The sequence below is a fragment of the Thunnus albacares genome, chromosome 5 (assembly GCF_914725855.1).
Source record: "Thunnus albacares chromosome 5, fThuAlb1.1, whole genome shotgun sequence".
In the NCBI taxonomy this organism is placed as follows: Eukaryota; Metazoa; Chordata; class Actinopteri; order Scombriformes; family Scombridae; genus Thunnus; species Thunnus albacares.
In genome coordinates this window covers 7,151,724-7,172,415 of record NC_058110.1, presented here as the reverse complement: position 1 = coordinate 7,172,415, position 20,692 = coordinate 7,151,724, and the positions used below count along the sequence as shown (strand labels likewise).

Below are 20,692 nucleotides of genomic sequence, written 5' to 3'. Positions count from 1 at the left end.
CCTCATTGAAAAAAAAAAGCCAGAATCTATGAATAAGTAAATATTCATACTGTTGGCCACAAGATGTCTACTACTTCACTGAAAAGGGAACTCTCAGTGAATATGCACTGGAGGCTTCAAGTTTCCACATCACACTTGCATAAGTTTCATGTTGAACCACGACTGACTCCAGACTCAGATTTAAAGAGAAACTTTTTTCTTTCATCGGATGAATGTAAATGTAATGTAACATAAACTACACGATACATCAGTCTGCACAGTGAAACTCAACAATAAGAAAAAAATAAGCAGAGGGGGGCTTTAAACACATGACTTTTGCTGATGGCTCATCTTGAAAACAATAGGTGCTTTGCCAATAAACTACATGAATATCAGTATTTTAGCGCATTTCCTCAGATTAGAAACTTAGGGGCCTGTGCAAAAGCACATGGCATTAAATTGACATCAGGAAATGGAAATCTTCCATATAATTTCTAGTCTTATTTTAAAACTAATTCCCTAATTCACTCCTACTCAATCAGACCCAGCATCTTACAAGCACAGTCAATTTTCAATCAGGTAAAGAGGTGCAAACTAATTTTCTCATTTGGTTAAAATTACATCTTCCTTAAAGTCCTACAGAGCATATTTTAAAAAGACAGATATGTCATAAATATTTTTAACAGTGTGAGTTTGTTTCTATGTTATTTAGGTAGAGGCCTTTTGGAGCTTTTTTCCTTTTGCTGCACATGACAGACTTGCTACAGATACTGTACAACTGGAACAAATATTGTTAATAAAGCTTATTTTGGCGCCAGATGGGTGTTTGTCACATTGGAACGTGTAAATAATAACCAGCAGAACTAAAAGAGTATCTCTGAGATTGACAGTCTGTCAGGCACTATTTTATGTAACCCTAATGTGCTAATTCCTACACATCTGGCACATCCAACAAATTAACGCCAATCAATATTTTTAAAGCACCATTGTGACTAACAGCGCTGTGGCACCGAAAAGCAGCATTGCTGCAGAATAACTGAGGTAAAGATAGTCTACACGCACAGAAGCACACACATTTAAAGAAAGGAAGATTCATCATAATTATCAGGGCTGCTGAACGCCAAATCAAATCAGAGCTGATCGTCTGTGTTTCATGAACAGACCTTAACTGAGGAGAGACAAAGAGTGAGCGGGATTCTGATGTGAGAGATACTTCCACTGTGGGGTAAAAACTGCAGCTAGTGCATGTTATTGCAGGTGAAAAGAGGGACTGAGATTGTTCATGTGTTAATTTTATATATTAGACAACTATCTGTTTGGCGGGGATTAAGCAGAAACAGAATGGATTTAATTAAAAAATGCAGCTCTCCTTCCTATCTGTGTCTCTCTGTGTTGGTCCTGTTTTAATTTGCAGTCAGAGAAGAAACTGCAAGTGAATCAGATGACTCCTCTGGTGTCCCTCCAGGGACCTGCGAGTCTATGGTAGATAACAGCCAGCCAGGCGTGACTTTATACACACACACACACACACGCGTGCGCGCGCCAAGACACACACACACGGAGGATGGCTGAGGATTACATGCTCATGTTTGTTTAGTCTGTCTCTCTGTTGGGATACCTGACATTGTCTGTTTGTGCCTGTCATTCATTTAGTCAATCATTTTTGTCTGTGCTAATGTGTGTCAATGAGTCCAGTGGTAATTCTGTCCTACAGTCCTTGGGCGTGGTTAGATCAACGTTAGCACTGCATATTTCAATGAAACCTTTGCATTGGCGCAATAGGGGTGCAAATGCAGAGGGCTCAGGCAAAACAAACACACACACACACACAGGAAAAAAAAGTTTAACTTGGCTCAGCTCTTCTCACAACGCAATGCAACTTCATCTGGCAAAACACTGTGCTGGCCAGTCAAAATCAAAAAAAGCTCACATGCCTAGTAGATTACTTGTTCAAATAAACAGGTAACTCTACAGTTTAACCTCATCGAGACAGAAGATAAAATGATGGCTGTCATCGTAACTTTACACAGCTGAGATTCTTCCTCATTTTATTATAAACTGCTGTGTAGTGTTTTGGTGTCTGATAAGCTTTAGTGTCTTGGAAACTGCTCTGATATATCAAAATGTGGTACTGGGTAATCTCAACCATGCATGATGCTAAAACAGTATGACACTTATCACACAACCAATTTAGCCTTAATTGATAGTAAAGGGTTCATATCTTCCCCAGATGGTGGTTTTACCCTATGATTGGGTATTGTTTGAAATATTTCTATAGTAGTGTTAACAATAACAAAAAAAATTAATTTTTCATTACCTTGCTATGAGGAATATTAACAAGCTTTTTTTTTTTTACAAAACCCTTTTTCCCCATGGCTCCAGGGATGGCAATGTTGGTTGGTCAGTCTGTCTGTCACAGTCAGTCCACCATTTTAGTCCAGACTGAAATATTTCAACAACTATTAGATGTTTAGCCATGAAATTCTGATGAAGTATTCATGGTTCTTTAGATATTTTTGGCTTTAAGTGAAGTGTCTTGACAAATATTGTATGGACTGCCATTAAATGAGGTACAGACATTCATATTCTCCTCAGGATGAATTTTAGTAACTCTGGTTATCCCTTAACTTTTGATCAGGTCAAAATTAAAATTTTTCCAATCATGACCAAATATCTACAAAACTAATGACATTCCCATCAGCCTTGGTTGTACTTTGTGTTTAGTGCTAATTAGCAAATGTTAGCTTGAAAACACTTAACAAAGATGGTGGACATGGTAAACATTACTTGCTAAGCATCTGCATGTTAGTTGACAATGACATTGACAACAACTTCAATCTAAAATGGATGACATTATGAGCTAAATCAGTAAATATATGGTATGACTAGAGAAAAAGTCAAGAAGAGTATGTGTCTCTGCAAAGCCAGCTTTTGGTTTTTACTCTTTTCCAATAATCGGTATGACGGACAGATTCAGGCCAGATACCCAGTGCTATCTGACCCTGCAGTTAAGAGCATAGTCTCAAGACAAGACTTTTACAAAAAATTTAAGAAGTCAATTCACACATGAAGTATATGCCTCTCCATCTAATAAAAGTAAAACAGTAGCATTTGTTTTGGTACTGTTAGACAGGGAAACATTTTTGACCCCCAAGCTTCAAGAATTATGAAGTTTCACAAACAAACCTAAGTCCTAGAAGGATTACCCCCCTACTCTATCTAACCCCTCAACTGAATGCTAGAGCTGTGCATTTGTTCATTTCGTACTGTTTGTATTTTACCCTTGTATGGTATCAGAGTTACCATCAGAACAGGGGCACAGTAATCCTGCACACAAAAGGAATTCAATTCACTGGGATGCTCAATCACAAAGTAGTGAAAAAAATTACAGGAATATTAAGCACTGTGCTTTTAGACGTACACAAAAAAACAGGGACTGTTGTCATCATGAGGTGTTACACTTTCCTCTGCACCTGAGTTCAGATGGATTTTATATAGAATAAATAAATTAACGTAGGTTTAAAAGCACCATTAAGATCACAAAATGCACACTGTAACAGAATACTAACTTTTACATACAGATCTCAACCTACAGACTTTGCACGTTTCAGGAAAGACTCACATTTTTTTCTTCTTATTGAGAAGAAGAAAAGGAGAGATAAAAAAAAATACTACAGACAAGAAGAGGATAAATATATAAGAAATGTAAACAAGTGCATAAAAACAACTACAGTTAAGAAAGTGCATAATTGAATACGGCAGTTGCTAGCCATGAGCTAAACAGAAGATTAGCTTACAAACGTATTATCGTACATTTTTCCTGCTCCAGGCACCTTCTGCATATGAATCAATTCAGTACACAGCTAGAGGTGTGAAGCATCTATTTAGAAGCTACAGACAGGAAGGAAAATGTGTAAATGTGCATGAAAGGAAAGGCAAGCAAGAGTGAGAGAGGGGAAGATGAGCTGAAAACGATAAGGAAAAAAGAAGAGACAGGTTAAATGGCTAACAAATGCAAAACAGAAAATGACAATGCGAGGCAAAACAAAATCACAGCAAGAATGAGTGAGCGAGCGGGAATGAGAGATGAGAGCCTCTGCTGTGGAAACATCTCAAAGCGAAACTCAGATCTAGCAGAGAGGTTTAGACCGTTGTCATTGTCAGCAATGCAGTTTCACTTGTTAACTAGAAACAAGTGATGACATGACTAACAATTGAAAAGCTCCAAAAGCAGTGCAGGCTGTAGTCTACCTTGCACCACAAACGGACCAAAGGGGTCTGAAGCACGCCAACAACCAAGTGACAAACCAACAGACACAACCAACACACACTGTTGGTTGTGTCTGTCAGGGTGATATATATCCCTACTGTAGCAGTGGGAACATGTTTTGAGTAGGAATTACAACATTCTCAAATGCAAAGTATAAAGTAAAGGACTGACGTTATGTCAACCAAAATACAACAAAATAAAAGTGGCACAGCAATAATAATTCATCTTTATTATTTCTATGCCTGCAGCACAGAGTCATCACACATGATGCTACTATGGTTGTTGGATGAAAAGTGCATTTGAACTTCAGTATTTTGGTCATGCAAGATGCAGAGAAGCGGTGTAAATCCTGTCCAAACCTTCCTGCCAAAACAAATGCACGGTAACACTGAGAGTACACACTATTATACGATACCATCAGGAAAGCTGTGACGCAAGTTAGGTTTTCTTAATGCACCTGTAAATCATATCTAAATGCTCTACAAATTTCAATCAACCTACTGCAAGTTAGGTCTGTATTGTAAGGTATATAATTGTGGGAAAAAAAATAATTAAAATGAATATTGGATCAATGGAAAAACACAGTTAAGACAAGTTGAATTAAACTGAAATACTGTGAATTTATTGGTCTATGAAGAGATCAAAGCCCTTGAACTTCACCTTCAATAGCCAACAAACCTGAAACAGTCACACTTGTGAGAATCATAATAACAAAATTTCTTTTAAAGTTTTTTGTGGGTAACAGTGACCGAGAGGGGGTCTCACAGGACTACATAATATCTTACAACAATACAAATAGTAGCAATAGTAGTAGTAGCTGCACCCCTATTTCCTGCGTGTACAAAAATAACTTTAATTGAAGAGCCTACAATGAAGAAAATGAAAAGACATTTCTGGAAAACAGCTGATCTTCATTGGAAACAAGTGGCACATGACATACATTTGTTAGACGTGTACACAGGTTCTAGAAACAAGTTGAATAAATTCTGTTTAAAATTGAGTCCCCTGTTGAGATTCAAATTTTTGACATGTAAACTCTGGTGGCTAAAAACTCCACCAAGTCTTTCATTGCTGCACCGTGTGCAAGGAATCCCCTGTGTTATTTCACACCTCCTTCCCATAATCATGCCATTATAGGGTGGGAGGAGTTTATTCAACGGTTCAATGAAACCCTTCATTAAAGGAAAAATCTACCAAAAAAGAATCTGAATTGCTCTGTTCTTGTCATCTCAGATGATAAAGTGAGTATCTACAAACAGGGACGGTCATGTCTGTAATGTGGAATCCCCATCATCAACACATCATTAATAAAATCAGGAAAGCAGTGTCAATGGAATAGCATCAGGATTGGTAAATAGATGACATCATCACTGTCTCTCGGCTGGTTCACGTGTACAAAATTTGCATCAAGTCATAAATTCAATCTGACAATATATATTTCAATCGTTGAACCCTCTAGCCCCTCAAACTCTATTAAAAAAGAACATATTTTTTAAAGTTGTACAGCTCTGCTCTACAACAGCCGTGCGGTACTTTAGGTTTTGAGGCTGGGCTGTAAGGATAACAGATGGCAGCTGGCTAAGCTGCTAGTCAGTGTGTCTGCCGGGTAGACGCCACAGTGATATCGGCTATGGAGGGCCAACTCTATGATCCAGTACAGAAGGAACACATGAAGAGAGCATCAGAGGGCAGTGCACCAATGTTAACAGTCTAATGGATCATCAACACACCACATGGGCATGGAACACTAGTGTTTGGGCTCGCAAGAACGGCTGGGACAGACACGTACAAATATACACACACACAGCTCGCTCTTCCCCTGTGGCCAGTGTGTGCACTGTGTTACCATCTGATAGCAGCAGCAGTCTGTTCTTCCATTCCCTCTTTCTCCCCCTCTCTTTATTTACTCCGCTGCGTTTATTTAACACATAGCTCCCAGCGAGGCAATAAATTAGCACTCAATAATAATCTGACTGATAATTACAGCCAGATAGCTACGCAGAGGAAGGAGTAGGACAATATGGGCCACTGGTCCTTCTTCTCTTTTCTTTTCCTCTTCTCCTCCATCCATAGTTTTCCTTTTTCATTTGACAATCCCCTTTTCATGTTTTAATTAGTTGTTTCACAGTACTTTCTACATAATCACATGATGTAGTTCAGTGGGGTCTTGCAAATGACTACTAAAAACAGGGAGTTTGTCTTGAATAGAAACATACTGTATTTTAAGTGTGCATGCGCATGTCCTACTAAAGGGAGTATCTACTAAAAGCATGCACAATACAGTATTTCTGATATTGTGTGCCGCTTTTCTTATTATACTTAATCATTTACAATTGTTGGGTTTAGCAAGAGATATTGGATCCCCAGAGTGATCGGACCAATTCCCATTGGAATAATGCATGTTTATGTCTCTGTGATGTTGATGCCATGGCCTGGTATCATGACTACATAGGTTTGAATCCCAAAATACACAGTCTTCAAAATTCACCTGGCATGTTTGTATCATCACATATGCAAATTAATATTGATTAAGCTCAGATTTGACAGGATTCGATACTTTTTACTTGTTCATGATTCATGATGATTTGATGTTAGCCCTGAAAATTAAATGCTATCTCATTGTATTGGCCGGTTGACATATGACTGAGCGTTAAAGATGTCTTTGATATAATAATATCAGAGTGGAGTTTTCTTTTGTGGAGGCAGCAATCCACAGTGTTCATGTGAAGGACTGCAGGTGGAGAATCATATACAGTACAGGAGTAAATTATGCAACTGCCTTTCTGCATTCCACATTTACTGCAGACTCGTCTGCTTATGGCTATTAGAACTGATTCTCAAGCTTGAAACAAGTCAATGCTAGTTTGGGGCTAGTTGCAATGGACAGTCAGAAGATATGATCTTTCTCAGAGAGAATTAAAGACCTAAGGAACAGATCAAAATATTTAAAGATGGGCCTCCTAGTTCTTAGCAAGTGTTGGAAATATTGATTTTGCAATAATAAATGTGTTTCTGAAAATATCATGATATCCTTGAACGTTCCAAGCTTTGTGAAAGGGTAAAAAATGTATGTAGCATAATGACACAGTGGATTACCCCTTTACTTCTTTGTTGAGGTATATCCTACTTATTTCTCTTCAAAAAAAGTGACTTTGTGTCAATTACAGACCACTAAAAGTGTGCCAGAGACCAACAATTTTGGAGCAGCTCTTTCACTAATAAATGTAGATGAAAGACATCAACTAAATTTTTTTTATTAGAGCACCAGGATTTACTTGACTTCTGTCTGCCTGCCTGCTTGCTTGGCTCATCTTACCTGACTATCTGACAGTGTGGTAGGGTGAGCTGGCGTGTGAGCACACAGTCAGTCTAATAGCTTTACATGCAGAACCATGTCAGTTGCTGCAGATTACAATTACTGATACAACTGCAGGCTTATCTGTACCTCTGCCTCCCCCTCCTCCTCCTCTACCCACTCCTTCATTCACCTCATTTCCCAACATTCCTTATCCCTTTCCTCTCTCTTTTCTGATTTCCCTCTCCTTTTCACCTCTCTGTTTCTCATTACATCTTCTTTTTCTCCCCTTTATTCTTACTTCTTTCCTGTTTACAAGCTCTGTGATTAACTATGTGGGAGTTCATATGTCTGAGTGCATGTCAGTGTGAATATCTGTACAATACATGTATAAAATTAAAGCATGTCTGTATATATTCATCCAGTAACGTTCCTTAAACTGCTTGAGGGATATAAATCCATTGAAATTCAAGACAAAACCTGTGCGCTGAGCAAAGCAACTCAATTAACCTGTTTTTCACTCATCTAAATGGCTTAATAGCAGCAAGTTACCATATGTCAGACTAAATAAGCAGTCAGAGGAGTACATGATAAAACATCAAGTAATTCACCAGCTCATATGTAGAGCTATAATGAAGCATGTCCCCATCTGCCTCAGTCTGCTTCTCCCCTATGTGTGAATGTGTGTATGCATGAACACAGCTGTTTCTCTCACACCCGTTACCAAAGTCTGAATGAGTTTCCTGAGCGTGTAAGAAAGAGACAGCGCTGTTGCTCCATCAGCAGAGAATCTCCAGCTGATTACATGGGTTTAGATATAAACAAGAGAGGCAGGTTTGTCCAATCACAGCAAACATCTGGCTCATTCCAGCAGGGCTGCTTGACAAACAGATAGGCAGACAAGAGCACTCTCTTGCTCTGGAGTGGTGCAGTAAACCATCTGAGACACAAACAGTAGGAATTTAGCGTTTGGTCGTCTGGTCAGTGTTGTAAAGTAGTGGTGATATTGTGAAGAGGAGTATTCCTGAGACGTGATGGGTATTCTGTGCTATTGCTTTTGATATGTCATATTTCTAACACTTTCTGAAGTTCTCTGATGACTCCGCTACTGTGGGGTGTACCAGTGGGCAACAGGCGACACAAAACAGAGGCCTGGTGGATGACTTCGTTAGGGTGGAGCAGGTCATGCCATCTGCAGCTGAACATCAGCAAGACAAGGTTGCGGAATTCCACAGGACTATACTTCTTCTGACCCCTGGCTCCATCTAAGGGGAGGATGTCGAGTTGGTTCACGTCTTTTTTTTTTTAACATGTATTTTTATTGTTTTAAAGAGGCATTATGACATTGTATAATGTAACAAGAATATTACATTCTCAATAGCCTTTATAACTTCCATCCCACCCTCACAAACCCCTACGCCAAACATAAAAGGGAAACATCAGAAGACAAATCAGAAGGAAGGAATAAATAAATAAATAAATAAATAAATGTTCATATTATGCATATGCTCATGGTTATTAATTTCTACTTTATGCTATCTATTACTAACAAGGAGGTGTTGTTAGCCTTATCAAAATAAGTCAGCAAAGGATCCCAGGTTTTGTAAAATTTTCTGGTGGATCCTCTGACAGAGTATTTGATTTTCTCAAGTTTCAGAAACATAATTATATCTGAAAGCCATACAGATGCCTTAGGGGGTGTGGATGATTTCCATTCCATAAGTATTCTCCTACGTGCTATGAGGGTTGCAAAAGCAATAACATTTTCTTTGTTGCTGGGCATTACAAAATCTCCCCCTTGTACCCAAAATATGGCTGTTGTATGGCTGTTCTGCAGATCTAAGCCAAAGGCCTCATTCAAAATGTCAAATACTGATGACCAGAACTCTCTCAGCTTAGGACATGCCCAGAGCATATGAGTTAAATCTCCTCTGGCCATCCTACAATGGTCACATAAATCATCAGTGTTGGTATATATTTTGGCCAGTTTAACCTTAGTGTAGTGCATACGATGAAGAATTTTAAACTGAATTAAATTTAAGCGTACACAGGAAGAGGTTCCATTAACCCAGCTCAGGGCTCGGTTCCAAACAGCCACAGATATGTCAGTCCCAAATTTCTCTTCCCATTTGGCCTTGATACTACTCCAGTTGGTTCACTCCTACAAATACCTCAGAGTGCACCTGGATGACAGGCCCGAGTGCACTAGGAAAACAGGGGCACTTTAAAAGAAGGGCCCCAAGCCCACTCTACTCCTTTCAAAGTCTGCAACTAGGTGCTGCATTTCAGTTTGTGGTGGCCAACGAAATCTTCTATGCTGCATTAATTTGGGATCGCAGTGTGAAGGCTGGAGACACCAACAGACTTAACAAGCTAGTTGGTTAAGACTCATACCACATAACCGCAACATCCACGATTTGATTCCGGCTGCGGACATTTGTTGCATGTCATGCAGAGAATGCTGACCAAGCTGGTGAACAACATCTCCAACCCCCTACATTAAATGCTGCTACAGTAACACTATATACAGTACATTTGTATATACTGTTCATAATAATATGCACAATTACAATTTGCCCACCTGGCCCCATCTATCTAGCTATCCCATGACACATTACTGATGATAATATTATGAGGTTACATGAAAGTTTTGAATGAGATTAATTTTGAATGAGCATTAAGATTCATAACTGTAACTTTTAAACTACTAGAGTACATTTTATTACATATAGATCCTTAACCTTTTAAAGCCCACAAGACCAAGCTGTGGGATACATCTGTGCAAATGTTTAAGTTAAGTTTAAGTTATACTGTAGTGAAGATCCCAAGGTCAATAATATGTAATATTTCCTGTGCATGTTATTATTGACTGGAAGAGTTAGGTTAACTGAGATTCTGATACTAAGGTTCAATGCTGGACACATTATTAAGTATGTAGCGTATTTTATTTTAAAACTGTTCTCCTGGACTAAACTGGATAGGTTTCACCATATATGGGCAATGGTGTTGCAATTGTGAGAAATACATTTTAGATTTACATTTAGGGGCGGCTGTGGCTCAGGAGGTAGAGCAGGTCATCCACTAATCGGAGGATCAGCGGTTCGATTCCTGGCTCCTCCAGTCCGCATGTCAAGATACTTAACCCCAAATTGCTCCTGATGGCTGTGCCATCAGTGTGTGAATGATTAAATTTCCTCTGATGGGCAGGTTGCATGGTAGCCCCTGTACCCATTCAGCGTGTGAATGGGTGAATGTAGTTTATAGTGTAAAAAGCTTTGAGTGGTTGGAAGACCAGAAAGGCGCTATACAAGTACAGTCCATTTACCATCTACCGTTTTTTAAAGTGGGCTAAGCAATACAGCAGAATGATAAAGTTTCATTTATTCCCTTTTTGAAGCCTTGTGACCTCTAAAGCCAAATAAATTGAAATGAAATACTGCTGTTTGTTTTAAATACTTAACAAGAGAAAGCTAAAATGACAGATTACCTACTGTGTACTTAAAAAATCTTTTTGAGACTCACAGAAAGTGTCATTGTTAATGAATTTGAATAAAGCAAATTACTTTGTGTGGAACAAAGCAATGATATTTTACAATCCCTATAAAAGCAAGTGAGACAAAGGACATCAACAGCTCTTGGCAAGTGACAACTTCCTTGAGGACTCAAGTAATTTGAACATTACAATGAAATGTTCCTTGTCAGTGTGCCACTCTACAGCCAATTCTGAAGCAATAAGAATAACGAGAGACATGAAAGGTCGTTGTACAGGGTGAGATTAGGTGGATTAGATTAACATGGGGAGCCTTTGCAATAACATTTGTTGCTGGCTTTCCAATAAGAGAATTTCACACTTGAAATTTAACTTGATATTGTGCATGATGGGCATTGGGCACAGAGACAAAGCAAAGGATGGAATAAGAGAGAAATAAAGAGAGACAGCAACAGAGGGATGCTTCCACTGTTTTATAAAATCAGTGAAACTTTGGAATATGCTTTTGTTGCCATCTAGTGTCACTTGGAGGAACTGGTTAGCCCAGCATTTTCAATTTATATTGAAACTGAACTGAATCTCCCTTTACTACTTTTGTCTTTACAAATGAACGCTTCACCTTTGTCTTTCGCTCTATACAGTCTATAAGCCATTCTTGTATCACTTCTACCGCATCCTGTGGAAGCTCTAAATACCTTTATAATACAACTGGGAACTGCTGATGGAGGTGAAATTCAAGCCAAAACTTCAACCTCTATGGTGCTGTGAGAGACAAGTGAGCTTTTCTATCAGTCTGCCCTACCCCCATTGTTTAAACAGGAAAAATTAAGAAATTTTAAACATGCAACATGCAACTAGAAGGTATGCTTACTGCTACGGGTGTGTCCTTGTGTACATAAGTTGTGTTAAAGAGGATTTCAGTGATTTGGTATTGCACTGCCACAAAGTTGGGGGACCTTCCAAGAACAGATTTTAAAAAGAATGGTCAAAATCAAACCAGCAGACTTGAGCCCCCGATATGGCTCAAGCCCAAAAAAACACTGTGTCCTACAACTTGATAGCATCTTTTCTTCAGGCTTTCTGTTAAAAATTAGTAGTCCCCAAGTCCAAAGCATAGATAACCCTGATTACATAATCAGGTTCATTTTCCACTTCATTTTCCACACAACTTTGAAAAGCTCCCTCCAAAACCACAGGACATATAGAACCCTAACCTACAGGATGAACACCATCCCTAATGACCAGTAAACTCAACTTGATGTGCCAGTTTAATTCTGATCAACTAGGCCCTACCTCTGGACAGCAGCTGGGTGTCGTACACATATGAACTTCAGCCGACGTACATTTTTCACTGCCACATTATGTCCTCCTAAGCCCCAACTGATTCATCTGTGCTTAACAGTCTTGTTCAAAGAATGACGAAAGCATGGATGGCATTTTGTATTAGTGGAAGCTCCATCAGAGGAAGTTAAAGGGCAGCTAATAAAATAGGCTTCTTAATTGTTCTGCAGGAACAAGGAGAGAGAGAGAAATTTACCGTATGCTAATGTGACTTATAACCTTTTTTTTGCTTTCAACAGGCGCCAAAAGGCCATTAATAGATTATAAAAAGAGAAAATCCCTTTTAGCCCTTTAGTTCGACTTGCTTCCTTTCTTTCCATTCTCCCGTTCCCCTCTCTCATTCTGAAATTAATCTGCGGAAGATTTGCTATTAACAAAGACTATTCACAGAGCGCAGCACAGTGGGTGAGGGCCTTGGCTGAAAGATGAAGAAAGAGCCAGAGGAATGGCGGGATCAGGCAGTTCACTGGGAGGAGGACAAAAGACAGGTAGAAATGTGTGAGGGAAGTGAAAGGTGGGTAAAAGAAAGAGGCAACAAAATAGCATATGCCACACATTATTGTCTGTCTCTATCTTACCTGTGACTCAGTGCTGTGCCCACACACACACAGGACTGGAAGCCCTTAGTCACCTGTAGCACCTTCTCCCCATTCTCCTCACATTTTAGTTCGACACTCAACTATGTACCTTTTTTCTGTCTCCTCCTGACCCTACGGTGAATCTTTACAAATAGTTAGTCCTCCTCCAATCCTTCAGTTTCTTTACCAGTTTGCCTTAGAGTTATTATGCATTTCCCCCTCCCCCTCCTCTTCCTTTAGCTGTAATTCAATAGTGAATGTTGACTCATCTGTCAAACATCATCTGTTTCTCACTTCCATCATTTTGTTCTAATTTCAAGGTAATAGTTAGACACATATCACTCTCAGTCTACACAACCCTTTATTGGCAATGGTTATGCATCTTTCATCCTTCTCTCTTTCCTCCTCCTAACCTTTCTTTTCCGTCCTCCTTGTTCTTCTCCTCGTCCACCAGAATAAATATTTTCACTCCCTCATCATTCCTTGTCTCCTTTTCTTACCTCTAATTGTGGGAAATGTTTAGTCATATTGTAACCTTTTTCATTTGTACTTCCCTCATTTTTCTCTTATTCATCCTTCTAAAATCTTCCAACAATCACTAAGTAATAGTCACTTATTCCATCTCATCCTCCCGTTGTTGTTCTTCTCCTCCAACACCTTATGATCCTCCAGGAAATGTTAAGTTTTTGTGAAGACTCCTTTTTCACCATCTCACTCATTCCCTCCTTTTCAGCTCAGTTTCGCAGGAAATGCGTTTCACTCCCATTCATTCTCACCTCATCTTCATTCCTCATCCTAACCCTTCACAAAATGTTCAGTCACTTCTTTTTCATCTGCGCATCCCTCTTGCTCCCAATTACTTAGTAAACACTTAATCAGATGTCATCTCTTATTTCTCATCTTCTCATATGTTCAGTCTTCATTACTTGCATCACTGGCATCTCTTTAAACTTTTCCCTCACAGGGTGTGTGAAATTAATATCGGCCACCTGCCAAATGTGGGTAGGTTCTGACCATGGCCACTTTTTTGAGGTGCCGTCAGTCATACTGGCAGGTATCCAACCATAATCTGGGGGCTCTAATATGAAAATCAATTTGAATTACTGGCAGTAAAGTACATTTTAAAAGCAGATGTACATGGCTGCAGTGCAGGTGTAGGTGTTTACAAGGACTTGTGACACTAAGTGACAATTTACAGTCATTTTCAAGTGATAATAAACCATATTTAAGATATTTACTTTCTAAAAATTCTGAATATTTTTGTTGTGAATATTAAAACCAGTTCCATCAGTTGTTCTTTGGTTCATTCTCACAGCTGTGATCAACCCTCTTTCCAATTGCAGCAGGCAGCTGTTTTCAGCAAAGAAAGGTGTTAAGTCGTGGATAAATTATAGGAGCTGAAAACCCAGTTAGTGTACATTTCTCTTGATTTGCTGAAACCAAAACAGGGTTAAAAAGAGAGTGAATATTGGACTTGATGACTCCAAATAAATGTCAATGTTGTTCCATGTATGCTGGATGTGTAAGCAGGTTATTGTTTGCTAACACATTAGCCCTATCAACTTTAGAAGGCAATAATATGTCAAACACGCGTGATATTCCAGATTTTGTCCTCATGTGGCCAAACAATTATTAAAGCACCGTTAAAACAAAACAAAGTAAATTTAAAAATGACACATTCTCCCTCTTTAAAATCAAAAGTCTTATTCATCAGCAATGAAACTCAAGCTTGCTCAGAGCATTTGTTGTTACAGCTTTACTTGGTATGGTATGACGAGTATGGTGGCTAACATTAGCTCAAACTTTAGATAAATATCGCTGTGTAACTGACATTAATGAGTCAGTTTGCAGACTTAACTCCTCTTTACTTGTGCTACTGTTAGTTTTAGCAATTAGCATTATCTCTTAACTTTCAGCTTCCCTATAAATAGTCTGGGTATTTTGGTAGCTCTTTACATTATAGCTTGTAAAATAGTAGATAGTAACATAATGGGAGTACTAAAATGATAATGAGCTGAAAACATTAGGGTAATAATAGCGAAAAGATATAAAGGAAATAATGGAGCTCAGTAATAGCATGTAACTAATGATTATGGGGAATTTGGGGAGCCTGAACCATACTAGGCACTAAAAGTCAGGATATCCTGTGTTCTGCTGCACCGTTTTTGATCATTCCTTATTAAATTTGTCTCTTGTGAGTCCCCCAATTATACAAAATTGCTAGATTACCCCTTTAAGATGGGGCAACATTTTAATGAAAAAAGGGTAATTGTTGTGTAATAACAGCATAGTCGGCTAATAATACTTCAGAATAATACAGAAATCCTGCCTCCCTCAACATTCCACACATCCCCTCTTTTGTTTTAAGGCTATAGTGTCAAAATTAGCTTTACTATTTCCTACCTGTCTGTTTACATTAAAATGATCAGTTTCCATTAAAGATGACTCAGTGGCTCGAAAATGCAAAACTACCTGTTCTTTCTCCATTTTGTCCTTATATTACTTTAAACTAATGGAAACATGGATGGTAGTGTCTATGTAATAAGTATTAACAAATGCCAGAACATGCAAACACTTGTTTCTACTTAATTTTGCGGTTTCCTAGTCAACCATTTCCTACATTTAACGATGACAACCCAACACTGTACTCCAAAACTGACTTTGGTATTTTCTGTGTAGTGTGCTGTGTTATACAACTTTAAAGGGCTATACAGACTGTCTGTAAAGCCAAAAAGGGCACACAGAAGGCTTCTTAAAAGCTTTTCCTGGAGTCTCACCTGAGCCCTTGGTTCAGCTTTGAGGGCACCTCCAATTAAAAAGTAGGTTTTCGTTCCCAAAGCTTGAAGAATAAAAATGTATTGTAGTTGTAGAGCTAGGAAGAGCAACCCTTTTACTTGCTCGACTACACAGCGGTAGGACCAAGAGTTAAAGATGATGGATCATGACGATCATGCCCTCCGATTCCACAACAGGAAAATAATCTAATTTGAGTTAAGGATGTGAGTACATCTGCCACACACTTCATGTGTATGTGTGTACGTATATGTATTCATAGCACAAGAAACAGTAATTACAAGGAGCCTTCAGCATCAGGAGGTCCGGTCCTGCTCGACTGGTCATTCTGCTCACGACGTCCCTCCAGCGGCTTTCTATTAGCAGTGGGAGTGTGTTGGAGTGGAGATAAGACAGACACTACAGCATGTCTCGACACAGGGGGGAGGCAGGTGGAAAAGGAGGGGAAGGGGAGGAGAAGAGTCACGTGAAACAGGCACTGGCTGATGTGTAAAACAAGCTCTCACCTTCTCACGACTACCTCTAACCCCACACCACTCCTATCTCTAGCTCCAGGAAACTCTCAGGGTGCAATTTGCCGCTTGCACTACACTGATAATACTGTCTCCAGGGCAAGAGGGAGAGAGTGATGGGTTAGGATAGAAAGAGAGAAAGACAGAGGGAGATAGAGGGTGAAGGTGGGAGACAAGATTAGAAAGAGTGCAAGGAAAAGAGGGAGAAAGAAAATGGTAAAGAGAGGGGGAGATAGAAAGAGAACAGGGATGTAATAGGTGAAAGGAGGAGAAGGAGGCAGGGGGAGTATCATCATGGAAATTACAAATGCAATCCCAAGACCCAATTTGTGTCTGTGTGAAATGCTCCATCAAGTGATTTAACCAGAGAAAACTCTACCAGACTGAATCATGACTTGACCCTTCACAAACTTATCTCCCACTGAGAGACCCCCAAATTAATCCTCTTTTACATAGCTTTATCACTGAACTCCATGCATGTAAAACCTGAAGTCTTCAGCCAAAAGACGTAGGATGAGTCCTGACAAAAACTCTAAAAAAGGTACTGTATCATTACACACAGATTACAACAGCTCCACCAACACGTCACTAATGGATGTTACAGAGGGATGAGGATTTTTCATATCATCCACCATATTGACTAAAGGACACATTTAACTGACAAACACGACACAGAAGGTTTTTGCATGTGTAAATTGTAAATTACAGTCAAGGACAGAAGTATTTTAAGCCTGTTAGCTGTAATGAACAGAACTGGAAGGGGTGACTTTTTTAAATTACCGTAATAGCCCCTTTTCAGTGACACAAAGCAAATGAATGGTGTTTTTTATGCCATCATCTCTGATAATAGATAAGGCTAGAAAAAGAGATCAAACAAGATTTAGGTGTTTAATTCTAGTATGTCCTTATATGTGCCTTATATATAATTCTGTTTCCTAGAAACAACTGCAACGTTTGGTGACTATTCACATCTTGGCCTTGGGTTCTTTTTTTTTTTATTAAGGCAATGGCATATACAGTAGGTGTCTTACAGTCATTCTTGTACTGTCAAGGGTACTGTCTACAGGCAACACTCCACCATAAGGGACAAATGATCTGAGCACTTCACGTTTGGTCTGAACACAGCATAAAGCTGGCAATTCAGGGTGCGTGATATGACGATATTAGATCATGAATTAAAATGTCTCAATGATCTGCCCTTTGAGATTGTTAGTATCGAACTACAGTGCACATTGTATCATGCTCCGTGATGGAGCGCGGTCTGCTAGCAGGAGGCTAACAGGTAACATCACCGACATGGCAAGTGCCTCGTACCACATCTCCAATCAGCTGGTGGAATCTAAAGCAGTTTTAATGTCCTGCTAGAAAGCTCACCTGCTGCACATCATGTTAAACTGACAGCTGGGTTGCAGGTAAAAACCAACATTTAGCCGTTAGCTCGCCTGCTAACTGGTGGCATTAACTTCTGTCATGCCACAAGCTAGCGTGATGTCAGCTCTGGTGTACTGTGTTGATGCCTTTTTTTCCCCAAAGTGCACATCCTGTTTCTACACAACATCAACTGTTTCAATTGTTTCAGCTGTGAAATTAGTCTGGTTGTACGATTAGTTTGGTTTCCCACTGCAATATCTATTTTAAACAAGGCCAAATAGCCAAAGGTTACTACTCACTGCAGTGAAGAAGAGAGGGAAACAGCTGTAGGTTGTATGGCACACACTCTCATGCTGCACCACCTCTATGTTCTGGTTTTACACACAAGATGATTTGGCTTTTTCACAAAGTGATACATATAAACAGAGCAGAACAGAGCATCCTCATCCTGAGGATGGCTGCTTCATTCAAAAATATTTCACATGAATAAACTTGGAATCTCTGTGTTAAAGCTTAAAGGTATACTACGCAGGATTTTGTCGGTTGGTGTTTGTAAACACACAGCATTCAAAGTTGGCCCCTCCTCTTCAGCTCAATAAGCGAGTGAGCGAGAGAGAGATTAATTAGAATAATTATTTAATCATTAATACAGTGACGTGAACATAATCGGGAGCATTCATTAATCTAACGTATTACAGACTTTGAAGTGAAGTGAAAGGGACTGAACTCAACATATATGAAAGGTATAGTGATGTAGGAGAAGTTTGTGTGTGGGCCTCTACCAACTAAAGTTGTTTCAGAGCTGGAATGTGAAAAAGAACTTCAAGTTCAGATGTTGTCTTGTGTGCTGAGGAAGCAGTTAACCTATACAGCTGCTGTATTTTTCATTAAGCAGGGGCTTTGTGGCTTTTTTTGGGTGGCGAGAGAACGAGGAACAGCACTTGAAAGCGGCTGCCTCATGCCAAAAACAAAATTAAATTGTGAGCACTAATTAAGTAATCCTAATTAAGCGCACAGATTATTAAACCAAGAGGATGAGTTACTAATTTGAATGCAAAATTATTAAAGCGAGAGCATGAATTAGTTCTTTGTTTCTAAATGACATTATCTCATATATTGTACCTGATGTCAACTTGCTAGCATTGTCATTGTGAGCATGTTAGATGTCAGCTATTGTCCTATCAAGCGCATTCATAATGAAGGAGAGTATATTAAATTAAATCAAATCTTCACTGATGAAAACTACAGTAAAAGACACAAATTCACAATAGTTAATTATGAAATTGTGACAAAATGATACAATAGTACAATACAATAAAGAAAACCCTCTATATTTCATTGGGGTTTCTTTGTGACCGTGACCAGAAAACATCAGCATGCTCAGTGGAAGTCATATTCATTGACTCTGGCAAAAAACTTCTCAACAGCCTCAACAGTTCCCTCAGTCATATAGTAATGAAATTTGTATTTGTCACATCACTCAAATCTTTGACGTTACAGGGAGGTTCAAACATTTGATAAATAAAATCAAAAACAAGCATACACATATTTAAATGCAAGTTTTTAAATCTGGTTTTGTAAGAGTTTTAGTGAGTTGAATTTATAGATGAAAAGGTACATTTTGTGATTCTCAACTGCTCATCAATGACAACATCTCTGCTGTGTGAAATAGTTGTGTTCGACCTGTCAATCAGTTTGGGAATAATAGAAGAAAAAAGAAAAGGAAAAAGAAGAAATTGAACTATTTACCTTTGATCTGAAGAACAAAGGTAAACAGAATGGAACCCTAAAGCTAGATTAAAGGAATAATTGCTCACTCCAGGTCAGAATTTTTATAAAATTCTACTGAATCAGTCCTATTAAACAGTAACACTACTGTGAGAAAGACAAAACGGCAAGAGATAACACAGGTAGACCAGTGATACAGACTACATCTGTTCATCAGAGACAAACTACATCTTTACAACAAGGCAGACCTTTGACCAGCAGCCGAAGAAAATGCAGCAGATGAGGGACTCAGCTCCAATGTGTCAACCTTTCCAGTGAGGGAAATGACACAAGAGACCAAAAACTAGTCAGGGCACTGCAGATGGTTGTGTTAGACTGTGATGGACTTCGCCAACATGTTCAGAAGCTTAATGACCTGTTGATTACAGAAAGAGTCAACAATGCCACTGAGAGAAATTGTAGAGTCCAATTTGGCAAAGAGCTGGATGTAGCAAAAAAACAGTTGGCTTCCCAAAAAGATCTCCATGACAAGTGCATGGAAAGGGAAAAAGAAACAAGAAAAGAGCTGGAGAAGCTGCAAAAGCACATGGAATCCCACAATGCAACAAAGATTGCCACAAGAGAACATGAACTAACATTAGTCAGGACTCTGCAGAAGGCCGTGTCGGAACGCAATGTACGTCATACAGAAGTTAATAAGATCCATGTCTTGTTGAGTAGTGAGAGGGCCAACTACTCCTGTGAGAGAAAAAGGAGACTCCAACTTGGCCAAGAGTTGGATGGCACCAAGAAACTGTTGGCCTACCAAACAGGCCTCAAGGACAAGTGCATCAACACAGAAAAAGACACAAGAGCAGAGCTAGAGGAGCTGAAAAAGCACACAGAAATTCTCAGCGCCAATAAGACTGCCACTCAGGTGAGGGATGGTATCATGCAGAATCAAAACGAAGTGCTTCGAAAGAAATTATGAGGCATTGAAAGTGGCACATACACAAGTCAACTATGTACTAGTTGAGGCCAGGCAAAGGTGGGGAAGTGATCAACGTCTGATCAAGAAAGTGAGGGCTGAGCAGGAAACCCTTCATCAAAAGATGGCAGTCCTGCAGCAAGACGTCTCCGTGAAGGAAGAGGCTCTTCAGAGACACTGAACTGAACGTTGAGCTCTCGACCAAGCTTGAGGCTGAGAGAGACGACCTTGAGATTGAGAAGGAGGCTGAAGTGTCTGAGGAGAAGATCCCAGAGCAGATTTCAGCCTGGAAACGAGTTCACCACTTTCTGGGGTAACCAAAAAGGTGGAAGAGGAGGAGGCAGCAGGAGGAGTGAAATTGAGACGCC

The 20,692-nt window shown here is 39.3% G+C and overlaps 1 protein-coding gene across 2 annotated transcripts in view; it reads right to left on the bottom strand.

Annotated features, from left to right (window-relative positions):
- chchd6a (coiled-coil-helix-coiled-coil-helix domain containing 6a) overlaps positions 1-20,692 on the bottom strand; it is an 84,831-nt gene that overhangs the window by 58,136 nt on the left and 6,003 nt on the right. The gene's annotated exons all lie outside the window — the stretch shown is intronic.